The 12,775-nt window shown below is 37.1% G+C and overlaps 2 long non-coding RNA genes across 3 annotated transcripts in view; both read right to left on the reverse strand.

Moving 5' to 3' along the window:
• Positions 1-2,694, reverse strand: part of LOC134652874 (uncharacterized) — a 41,564-nt gene extending 38,870 nt beyond the window's left edge. Inside the window, exon 1 of the long non-coding RNA XR_010097224.1 lies at positions 2,645-2,694. This is a non-coding gene — a long non-coding RNA (uncharacterized LOC134652874). The remainder of the gene's footprint in view (positions 1-2,644) is intronic.
• The window catches only part of LOC134652872 (uncharacterized), a 503,949-nt gene that overhangs the window by 387,684 nt on the left and 103,490 nt on the right, over positions 1-12,775 (reverse strand). The window lies entirely within an intron of this gene.

Here is a 12,775-nt window from a genome sequence, read left to right on the forward strand (position 1 = left end):
AAATAACACTTTTTTATTTCATTAATGCAACATTTTGCCAGTTCTTCTCGTCTGGCATTTCGCGGTTCATACAAAAAGTCACAACCGTGGCTATTACTTAGCCCGACGCCTGGTTACAGCGACATTTCGATGCTTAATTACCGGCGCGTTAATGCGCGCCGCAAAATAAATAGCCAGACGGAATTTTATCGGGACGGCGTCGATGGCTCAGTTCCACATTTTAAAGTTATATGGCCATTTTCAGTGGCCGTATTCAAAGATTCGCGACATGGCGGTATCATCACGCTAATACATCAAACTGATCAAACATCAACATTTATTCAGCAAATAGGCCAGAAGGGAACTTTTACACGTCAACATGGAATTTACATACACGCAAAAAAACGCATCAACAATTATGAAATACATATAACCGCAAATATCAATTCAAACTAAAGTAGGTATTACAGTTACATAGAGATGTATAAAGTTATATAGTTATATTGAATTGCAAAAAAATATAATAAAAAAAACAACAAACAGAAAAATACATTTTACATAATTTTATAGAATAAAATTATCGATGTTGGGGCTAGATCTTAAAATTCACCATTTCATGATGTGGCCGTGAAATAATGAGTTAAAATGTATTTTTTAATTCGGTAGACTAAAATGACATTTCATAGTATGAAATGACATTTTATGTTCATACTATGAACTGTCATTTCAGGCTACCGAATAAAAAAATAAACTTTAGCCACATCATGAAAAAATCAAACTTAAATTAACAATTTTATGAAGTGATAAATCCTAAAATGGCATTTTATTCACATCGAGATGATGTTGTTGATTTCATTTTTATTGCTTCAAGTGTTACAAAATATTTATGACACAGTATAATTATTTTGTATTGTTAGGTACCAATTTGTAATTAAAATTATTATTCGTTGGAATATAAAAATGTAACATAATGGAATCAGTGTTATTTTGACATTTTTGACACATCCAGATAACTTAGGTCATAGAGAAATACATAGAGTGCTCCCTCCATACATCAGTTTTAGTACCAAAAAGACTATTAGCATCTAGCATCGAGTAGCGGAACTATCAGTACATGCTACTTGACAATAGATGTAGCACCGACCGGAAAGTCTTATGCTGTTCAGATAAGACTTTCCGGTCGGTGCTACATCTATTGTCAAGTAGCAGTACTGATAGTTCCGCTACTCGATGCTAGATGTAGACACTGAAATTAATAGTTTGAACTGATGTATGGAGTGAGCACTCTTGTCTTACTATATTTCTCTATGCTTAGGTAGATAACTTATATCTCGACAAGTTACAAAAACACCTCGAATATCGCTCTGGCTAGCGATGTGAGTTTTATAAAAAGATCCAGCCTTTTGTCTTGGCGGCGTACAAACTGTGAACCTACGCACCGCCTTATCGGGCGCGCTACATCGTCGGCCGATAGCAGGCGTGGTAGTTGACGGATCCGAATGAATTTCTACCTACCTCTTTTAGGAAAGTTTACACAATTCCATATTACAATTTGTATATTACAAAAAGTAAAAGTATTAATAATGTCTATTAATGTCCCATGAATATGCCTAAACTAAAATTAACAATCTAAATAATATTGAACAAAAATTACGGAGAAGCTTCCAGCTCCCAGATTGCCAGTGGAGTCGACCAGTCCAGGAGGTGGAGGATTTTAATAGTTTCTAAATTATAAATTAAAAACAGCTAGTAGAAGTAGTCTGCTAGTAGAATGGAAAACGACGATGGGAATATTTGTTACCACATACCCTAAACGAACTACCCGAAGTAACTTATAATAATATTAGTAACAACCCACATAAGTGTAAACAAATATTGAAAGCCCTTTATCTTAGTTAAGTAAATTACACACACACACACACACACACACACATAGGAATAGGAATAGGAATGTCTCATATCACGAAGACGGGGTGCATGTGCATCTAGACTCTAACACCTCATTATAAGAGACATGAATGCCGACTTCGTAAAATGAAATACTCCATAGTTTAATATAATATATTAAGAGTAAATATAAGAGCGATTACAGCGGCAGTTAAGACTCAGGGGGCTTTGTTCGCTGTCATAATTTTTTGAATGTAAATATTTTGTGTTAATAAATAAATGAAAAAAAAAAAAAAGAAATGACACCAACATGACAATGACACTGTTGACACTGTTGAATGTTGATCATACCCATAACAGATTTATATCAATTTTCTAAAGTTCAAAGCCCGTACCATGAGTCACTGACAGTGTCAAAACTGACATTTACGCTATCGAGAACGTAATTTACTTTCGTTTGCACTAATATCGAGTACGAGCGAGATGTATAGAAAGTAAATTACGTTCTCGACCGGGTTTATATCAGTGCCATTGATGGTAGCCGTACTAGTCACCCTCTAGGCTTCTTTAATCATACTGACAGAACAAAATAATTTTAAGTTGTTCATAATTAGCTACCTGTTTTACAGTGTGTTTGTCTGTTTTTAACTTGGAGGATACAACTAAACGGAGTAGCCATTAACAGGCTTTCCCCTCTGTCGAAAATAGGCGGCCAACGGTCATACACAATGTATGTACTGACGTTTATCTGACATGGCTATTTTTACGTTACGCATACATTTGACGTTCCCCTCCCCCGCAAAAATCGGCAGACTGTTTTGTACAGAAAATTACAGACATGGCGTCTCCGTTTGATTATATCCTCCAAGGTTTTTAATGAAAACATTAGGAAATATCTTCTCAATTTTTTTTTCATAATATTAATTCTACGAGAGGGTTAAGTATTATAATGTGTGTACTTTATCATTATCAATGCTAATTTACGAGCAAAATTTTATGATCATTAAACTGTAACTTCGTAAATAAAACTTTGTTAACCTTGAATTACACCTTTCCCAGATTTTTTAACCGTCTGGCAATGTACATTTTATTTTCAACTGGTTTTATAATTATCTTGAATCGTATGGTGTTACAACTCAACAACGTCAAGATAAATACAATAAATAGTGCGACAAAGGTCAAACAAATTGTAGTAGTGTTTACGAACAGGCCTTCGCAGTCTAATTAAACTATTAGTAGCGTCTCCTCAAGGTATGGTAGAAGAAAAACAATGGACGTATAAAGAATATAGACATGCAATCAACCTCCTAATTGTTGATGTCTGATGATGGCGCCACCGCGCGCTTACCGAAGTCAGACCCATGAACTTTACTTATTGTGTTTTTTATTACTATTGTATTTTTTCCTCCGCGGTGTTTTAGTTTCGTGAGTTATTGCGGATTTATCAGTGATCATGTGTTGCGTGTATATGCTATTGATTATCGTACCAAAGACTTTTCATTTAAAGATTTATAGATAAAGATTTTTATTCGTGACGATCACAAAACATGTACGGTACTACCTAACCAGAGTGAGCTACGCGCTTAGCCGATAACACGGGAAAACCCGTAAGTAGCGAAAAGCACCTACAAACAGAGAGCCCGCCTAGCGGATCGCTGGCAGTGAATGTGTTAAACAATTGGATATCGGAAAAGATGATTGAAAATAATGATCATTACTTTCGGCCCGATTCGAACTTTAAGATACATAAATATCAAAAACAAACAGAAACGTCACTTTTGACACTGACATATCTAATCCATATCGTATCTAGACTTGACGTGAGTTAAAGTTCGAATCGGGTCGTTAGTCTCTTAAAGCTATTAAAGGTCCAACAAATTGCCGAAGCTTTAAACAATCCCGACTACACTAATTAAACTATTACATTAGGTGTCGGTATTCCTTACGCGATAATCGCTCGAACAAAAACTAAATTGCGATAAATTCAATTGGCCAATTCGATTTTTTCCTCTCATCAATTCAATTAAATCGACGAAGTTGTAGAAAGGTATTAAAATGGTTGGATAATAATAGAGTTAAGCCGTTTTGAAAGTAAATAGTTACTCCTAGTGGCTCCGAGCGTAATTGGAAAGATTAATGTTCGGAGTAAAAAATCGATTCTTTCTCTGGATCAGATTGGACATATTGAAGGCATGTTCGGAATTAAGAGACACACGAACCCGCCGCTGAAAAGCTGCTTCCATACAATAAAAATTACGCTCTCTTTTTAAAATTACATGCTTGAATGATACTAACGATAGTATTTATCAAACAGGGATGGTTGTGCTGACAGATGTCATCTTTGATTCGACGTTATAAATTGTATGGAGATCACACCTGTCACCGTACCCATGAACATTTACGTAACATAAAAATCTATATCGGGTACTAGTTTGCTTTGCTAAAAATTGTCATATTAGAATTTCTAGCAACGTTTTAAATCGAAACGAGTTGCGAATTATCTACCTATCCGCACGTGTATCGTACGTTTTACAGTTGTCGCCTTTCGGTCGTGTTTTAAATATTGTTCATGTTATTTCAGAATGTTATTTTAAATCAGTAACTTCAATGGGATGGCGGCGGCTAAGATGGCGACGGTTTATCCGCATAACCGGGGGGTTATGCGGATAATCCGTTAACTCAGTGTCAAATTGTACTGGTAATCATGGTAACTCCTGGTTTCACCGGTTAACCCCGGGTTAGTGAATGGTGCAAATGAGCCCTTAATCAAAGAAAATGTTCGTAGGTAATAGGAATTTGAAGTCAATATAGAATGCTATTTCAGTCCATTCGTTACATGAAATCGATTAAAATAGGGTGTTTGTTTGCATACGTACTGTTTGTAGTGGTGTTATTAAAATATTATTTTGTATTTACTCTGTTAAATTACCGATGCCTGTGTTTACAAAGACGAGCGTAGTCGAGGCCGTTATGATTACGAGCAAAGCACTCCCTGTTCCAGTGCCTGTGTGCCTCAAATTGGGAGTTCTTGAAACTTACCTACCAAAAATCAAAATCTGGCGAAAAAACTTTACGATCTTATTATAAGTACTTAATAGTTAATTTTATTTGTAGTAGATTAGTAGATTTTTTTCTTGTAAAATTTGGTAAGCGATAAAGAATCATAATTATCGTACCTACGAGGGGCGTTCAAAATATTCTCGGTATTGATATCTTACGACCTCTTCTAAAATTTCTTTCGTTACTGGCCGCTAAGGTTTATTCATTGACATTAAAAAAAAGTATAATTCGAACCGAGATAGTCTTTTGTTTTTCTGCAATTGCTGAACAAACATGAACATCCTGTGCGAATTGACAATGTTAACTAAATTAGAACATCGATGCGTGATAAAATTCTTGACAAAACAGGGTAAAAATCAAAAAACCATAAAAGAGGAAATGGATTGTGTTTACCGTGAGTCTGCTCCTTCTTTATCTACCATTCAAAAGTGGTCAAGCGAGTTTAAACGCGGAAGGGAGAGTATTGAAGATGACCCTAGACCTGGCCGGCCTGTAGTAGCTACTTCACAAGAAAATATTGATAAAGTGGAAAAACTTATATTGGAAGATGGTCGAGTGAAGGTAAAATCTGTAGCACAAGTAACCAATCTCTCTATTGGTACCGTACATGATATTATACATGACCATCTTAATATGTCAAAAGTAAGTGCAAGATGGGTTCCGCGAATGCTGACTCGGCTTCAAAAAGACATGCGTGTAGCTTGTTGTTCCGATTTTATTGACCTGTGCGGTGAAAATCCTGATGAGGTGCTGCAAAGAATAGTTACTGGAGATGAAACCTGGGTTCATCATTATGACCCAGAGAGTAAACAAGAGTCCATGCAGTGGCACATTAAGGGTTCAGCTCATCCCAAGAAGTTGAAGGTCATCCCTTCAGCTGGCAAGGTCATGGCCACGATATTTTGGGATTGTGAAGGAGTATTACTAATCGATTATAAAGAAAAAGGTGTAAATATCACAGGACAGTACTACGCTAACATTCTACGTCAATTAAAGGATGTAATTAAAGAAAAGAGGCGAGGAAAGTTAACCAAAGGTATTCTGCTTCTGCATGACAACGCCCCCGTCCATACTGCTCATATTGCCAAGGCAGCTATTGTTGAACGTGGGTTTAAAACTGTTACTCACCCACCGTATAGTCCGGACTTAGCCCCCAGCGACTTCTTTTTGCTCCCCAATCTTAAAAAGGATCTGCGTGGAAATAAATTTTCTGACGATGAAGCATTGAAGGCGGCAGTGGAGGAGCATTTTTACACGAAAGATAAAAAATATTTTTACGAGGGATTAAAAAAAATAATTGATCGATCTTTTAAGTGTATGAACATAGGGGGGGAGTATATTGAAAAATAAAAATATCAAACTTTTCGTACTTGTTTGTTTTCATTCTCATATCGAGAATATTTTGAACACCCCTCGTATATACGTCCTGGGGCCCGTTTCTCAAAAGCTTGTTACTTGTAATACAAGCGGATGTCAGTTTTTGACAGCTTTCGTTAGAAAGGGACTTCCACTTTTATTACAATAAGTTACAAGCTTTTGAGAAATGGGCCCCTGGTGTTATTTAATAAGGTTGTTTAAACCTTAATCTCACATTGACAACTATCTCAAAACATAACCCATATTTTTTCACTCACAAACCTAATCTATATTTATTCAACACGATGCTCAGAAAAACTCCTGTTTATACACATTTACACTTTCGCAAACACTGATTGGGGCAGACCGCCAAAGAAACGGGTTTGAGCTAAGCTAAACATCCCGGCGGCATCGCACGTGCGGCGCTGTGGGTGGTGGGTCTATGTTTTTTCATCTTTGAGGTCTGGCGGTGTATAGAACCTTGACCTACGAGTAACACAGATGAGTAAATTAATCTATTTTAAGAGCCAACAGTACGGATATGTTGGTGTTTCTTGTCTACGTGACAGCGTGATAAAACGGTGTCCGTCACTTTCTTTCCCACGGTGTTAAACAGTGACAGTTATTTTATCACGTGGATAAAGATGGATAAAGCTATCCATAATAGGCTGGCTGGAGTGGTCATTTCTCCATACAAACGTACTCGACTGTTTCCTCCGTGGGTTTTGAAGCTAGAGCAATGTTTTTTAACCGACTTCCAAATCTAAAAGGAGGAGGTTATCAATTCGGTTGTATGTTTTTTTTATTTATTTTTTTTTTTTTTTATGTTTGTTACTCCATATCTCCGTCATTACTGGACCGATTTTGGATTTTTTTTTTTGATTGTATGTATATGCATACAGATTGGTCCCGTTTTTGTCAAAACCCAGTTCTGATGATGGGATCCATGAGTAATCGAGGGAACTCCTCAAATCTTAAAGGCATACATATAGTGATTTTTGTGTTTTTATCAACAAATCAAGCATATACATTTAAAAAAGTGACATTTGATGAAGTGGAACTGCTGATGATGATCAGAACGGAACTCTTCAACGACGCATAGTACACGTTTGACGATTTGTCCTCTTCGTTATGTTTGTTAAGCAAGTTAAGTTTTTAAGCCTGATTTTAAGTAAGAAAAAAGTGACTTATTGAGCATTAAACTTAATAAATGATGTGTCCATATAATATATTTCAATAAAAAACATCGTTTGTCCAGTTAAAAAATTCGTCTTAAGAGTAAATCGCAAAAAATGTAAGGGGACATGCGAAAAACTTAAGGGTACAACTTTAAATAGAAATGCCCAAAAAAGCAAAACGGTCCGACACAGATAATTTTATAATCATTTAGATTTCCAAATTTGGTTGCGATTGGAGGAAACAGTCGAGTACAAAACCTCGATTTTTGAGATTTTTACGCAGGATTTTTCGCCTTGTCCTTATCGCACTAGTTTCAGGAGCCGCTTCCGTTAGCGAGATGGGTATATTTACCTAAAATATTTAAATCTCAGCTCCTGTTGGCTCTTAACTACAGTCTGTGCGGAAAGAGAAGAGTCGTGGAATGAATGGGGCCCAATACATTCCACGACTCTTCTCTTTCCGAACAGACTCTAATATATGTGCAAGTTACACTTAATGGCACGTGAAATTCAAGCAGGTTTATGAATTTTGTCTTTGGTGTTTGTTTTTTGTCACATACCTATTTAACTCAATTAGGTACGCTGATTCCGAAAGTTTGAAATAATTTCCCACTTTTAATAGGTCGGTAGGTACCTTATATATCAAGATTTTCTTTAATTTCCCTCCCCTTTCAACGATAACGTAATTGACCTAGCAAAGAAAGAAAAACGTGGACATCTGATACAGAAGCCTTTAAACTTTGATCCTTTATTTAGAGTTATATTTATATTAATATTGGTTGTGTTTAAAATAAAATAAAACAAACTCATACCGATGGACTAAATATTACTTCGTAATAAAATATTTATATTACATGATTAGGCACCAAAAGAAGCATAACAAAAACACTGTTTTTGAGAAATTACGATTTAAGAGCAAACAGGAGGTGACCAATTTGGCCGCTTTAAATTGCTATTATTACGGCCATCGAAGATACGGCCACCCTGATGTTACAATTATTCTCTAAAATGCTTCGAAGGCCTTTATTAAATACTAAAATGTTTATTAAATGGCTATAGAGATATTATTTATGGGTTGCTTGAAGTTGTGTTTGAGATAATTGTTAGTTTCTTTCTGGGTAAGAAACGGCTGTGCGATGTTCAGGCCATCAGGGAAAGAAACATGGTAATAACACTAATAAAATAACAGACCTAGAAGTCGATTCTAATTTAAGAAATTGTTATGGTTTAGAACTGGTTCTGATACGACCTTAACGATAGCCTTGGTGATTGGCGCGCATCTCACGCACTACCTACTTTCACTTCATTTCACATGTACCTACTATTCAGCAGCGTACCTACCTTCATGCATTTCCCAAACAGAGTACCTACGTACACTACGTACGTACTACGTAAACAGAGTACTAACGTAGGTACTCCTCAAAATATTGTAATATACATATAAATACAGTAATGTACCGTAATTTTAGGAGCATTTTTTCTCGTATGAATATCGAAACCGCTCGAAATTTTAATTAGAAATAACACAAATTGTCAAAGAACCAATGTACAAACTGTTTGGGAAATGCTCAAATAACAAATAACCTTCAATTCCTATACAGTGGTCAGGATCAGGGATGTTGCGAACATCCGCATCCGCATCCGCAACCGCGGAACATCCGCATTATTTACAACATCCGCATCCGCATCCGCATAAAATCGATGCGGAGCTTATGCGGATGCGGATGTTGAACAAGTCGGTACAGGAACGTCTTAGCGGCGGCGTAAGTGCTAGGTAATTTCGTCATTACCTATAACGAAATCGTCTAGATCCAGAAAAGTCGGCGAAGTTACTGTTTATTAAATATAACGCACCTATATTCTTGCTCAAATACTAAACGTTTGGTTTTTTTAATAAAAAAATACTAAAAATGTAATATTTGACGTTTTCTAAGTACCTAATCTTGACATCCGCATCCGCATCCGCATCCGCGGATGTGAGCCTTTAAAAATCCGCATCCGCATCCGCATCCGCGGATGTCAAAAAATCTGCATCCGCAACATCCCTGGTCAGGATGAAGCTTACCGGCCGCAGCGACCACCTAAATAGTTCGTGGTTTGAGTCACGGCGGTCTTGCACAAAGAGGAGTATGAATTCCAGACCACCGCACAGAGGCCACCAAGGCAAATGTTTTTCAAAGACATACCACAAACCCGGAGGTCCGGAGGTCGCGGGTTCAAATCCTGGCTCGTACCAATGAGTTTTTCGGAACTTATGTACGAAATATTTGTTTGTTTGTTTTTATATTAATTTTATAAAAGACGGTAGTCTATGTCATGTGATTGTTCTATTTTTTATTTTTATTCTGCTTTTTACTTGTATATTAATTTTCTGTTTTCCTTGTTATATAAATAATAATGTTTGTGTTTTTAGTATCAATGTAAATTTATTTGTGTGTCGTTGGCGTACGTGTCGCCGTCAACTTTTTTAGATTAAGTCAGGTCCCCACAGAAAACCAGCGCCACGGTTTGCCGCGGCATTATGCTGAGTGGGGATCCTATTTTAGCGTCCAAATGTCCTTTATGTCTGCATGCTTTATTTTTTTTTCTTTGTATTCATGTTGTGGCGTTAAAATAAATGTATTTCTTCTTCTTCTTCTTCTTAAATATCATTTGATATTTACCACTAGCTTTTCGGTGAAGGAAAACATCGTGAGGAAACCTGCATACATCTGCGAAGAAATTCAAAGGTGTATGTGAAGTCCCCAATCCGCATTGGGCTAGCGGGGGGACTATAGTCCAAACCCTCTCGCGCTTGAGAGGAGGCCTGTGCCCAGCAGTGGGACGTATATAGGCTCACATTATTATTATTATTATTATTTATACCACAAACAAGGCAAGACCTTCCGTTGGACTTCTGAGTCATAAACACGCAGAAAAACAAAAGTTGTGTCTTCTATTTTCAAAATTGGATCTGTTTGCTGACAATAAAACTGGACCCGACGCAGTTTCACTGGCGTTTGTTACACAAATGTAGAAAACATAATTTAGAACCTTAATCTAATTATACAACCTTATTCTGACTCTTTCAGATTAACCTTTTTATTCATCAAACTTAGCAAACCTCTGTTTAATTTTATCTGTTCCTAACAAAAACAAATTGCAAAATTACGGGAAGGGACAAACGATATGGCTTATTACAGCCATACTCTAAGTGTGTTCCGCGGAACCCTAGGGTTCCGCGACACCCCTGCAGGGGTTCCGCAAGAATTTAGAACACTATGCTTTAGTCGGCTCAAAAAATTTTACTATGCCGCCACCGTACTGTAGAGTTCCATCAAGTATTTCGCTTTCCAAAAGGGTTCCGTCAAAAAAAAAAAAGATTGAGAACCACTAGCTTATTAGATTGGACAGACGTTTTCGAATAACGCCATATTTCTTCATTTTGTCATTGTAAGTAGAAACTGCTACCCTTGCAGTCTCCTGTACAAAATGATTCGTTCAAAAGCAGCTGTAATGTTATTTTGTCTTGAACGCAGCCGTTGATCTACTATCACGCAATGAAAAAAATGAAAACATACTATTTGAATGACGTAACACCCGTTTAAAATCTTAGCATCGTCCATAAACGGATTGTATTGGGCTAGACGAAACACCCAGTTTGAATAAAAGTTCTTGCATCAAACGAAGCATGTTGTGTTTTCAATTAACTCTCAAACATGATCGTGACGTGAAAATGCCAAGCAAAATGTACCGAGCAGGTAATCAACACAACTAATTAACTATTTGTGAACCTTATTTCCGACGACATAAGGTATAGCTGTGTTCAATAAGTGTTTACATAAACACGTAGTCAATCTGCGTACAAGCGCCATGTTGGGTTCTCATTAGCTCTTGTCACGCGTCATAACACTGATTAATTGTGCATCTCACTGATACCAGTGGAGATAAAAATACGGACAAATATGGTGCTGAAGGTTCCGTAGTCTTACAAGAAGTTTACAAGCTCGCGACGTGTTCAATAAAGTTTAGAACTTCGTACCTATCTCTCTCTTCCAAGCTATAGGTATATCCCACATGGTGATGGGGTCAGCTTTCCGGGTCTCTCGCTTCCACTTCGCCCTATCCTCGACGGCGCTTTCGGATACTTTTGCACTCAATCATATCTTTTAGCACTACGTCCTTCCATCTTGTTTTCAGTCTACATCTGCCCTTCCTTATTAGACCCTTCGTATACGGTACCCTAAAAAAAGGAATGACAAGAAGCAAGCATCGACCTTTCCGTAACGAGGAGCCGTCACTCAGCGGTCCGACTGAGCCTCGATCTTGACATGTTCAATTTACGTACCAACAGCAACACATTTAATTGACTAATCATGGACCCTATGTCTTTGCTATAAGGGTTATTTGTAGGCTGCGGTACATTAAAATGCAGCTCGATGCATTCATCCGACCGAATGATAGGTAATAAAGTCACGGAATCGAATGCTCTCAAAACTTTTATTGACGGAGTTATCAACCATTTTCGACGCGATGTCACGCAACGTCTAGTTGTTATGTAGGTACGAGTATACCTACCGTGTTTGTCAACTACTAATTCATTCTATTTTTCGTTGACCTAAAGATTTTTAGCAAACTAAAAATACATATGTATCATAAAAGCAGATTAACCCAATTTATTTCTCAATCTCGTTAACACAGTAATACAGGATGCTAAGCCTTCGTTAATTCCATCAAAATTGACTATTATTTAGCCGAAATTACAAGGGTACAGTCTTTAAGATTGACGTAAACTGTGGTTAGAAAATATGCGGCCGTAGCGACCTGGGTGGCTCGCCAGATGTTTTAAATTCATAAAAAAATCACAACCATATCAATTACGGCTGGTCCTTAGAGCACGATATCGTGTATAACACACTTAAACCTTGTGAATTTAATGCGAATCAGGGTAAACAAGTATTCATATTCAGTTTTTATTAATATCAATAAATGAAACGTGTAGTTCCATGCATTTCAGCTTTATATTGCTGCGTTTATCGTTATCTTAATTAAAATAATAAACGAAGTAGCTTGAGATAAAGTAATCGCTTCGCCACCCAGCGTGGGGAGGCTTCGTGTGACGTGTGTATACGAAATTAAATAATTAAGTCACGCGGGATCGAAGTTGGCAAATTGCCGTGGTCGGTGCCATAATTTGTGCAATAGTGTGTGATTAGTGTCCGAACAGTGCAAACATACGTAACAAATGATGAATTTGGACCACCGGCGGTATCTAATTAGTCGTCAAGGCAGGAAAGGTTGTAGAAATTGAGCAATTACTGAAAGTCCACGCTTGC

The sequence above is a fragment of the Cydia amplana genome, chromosome 12, assembly GCF_948474715.1.
Source record: "Cydia amplana chromosome 12, ilCydAmpl1.1, whole genome shotgun sequence".
Classification (NCBI taxonomy): domain Eukaryota; kingdom Metazoa; phylum Arthropoda; class Insecta; order Lepidoptera; family Tortricidae; genus Cydia; species Cydia amplana.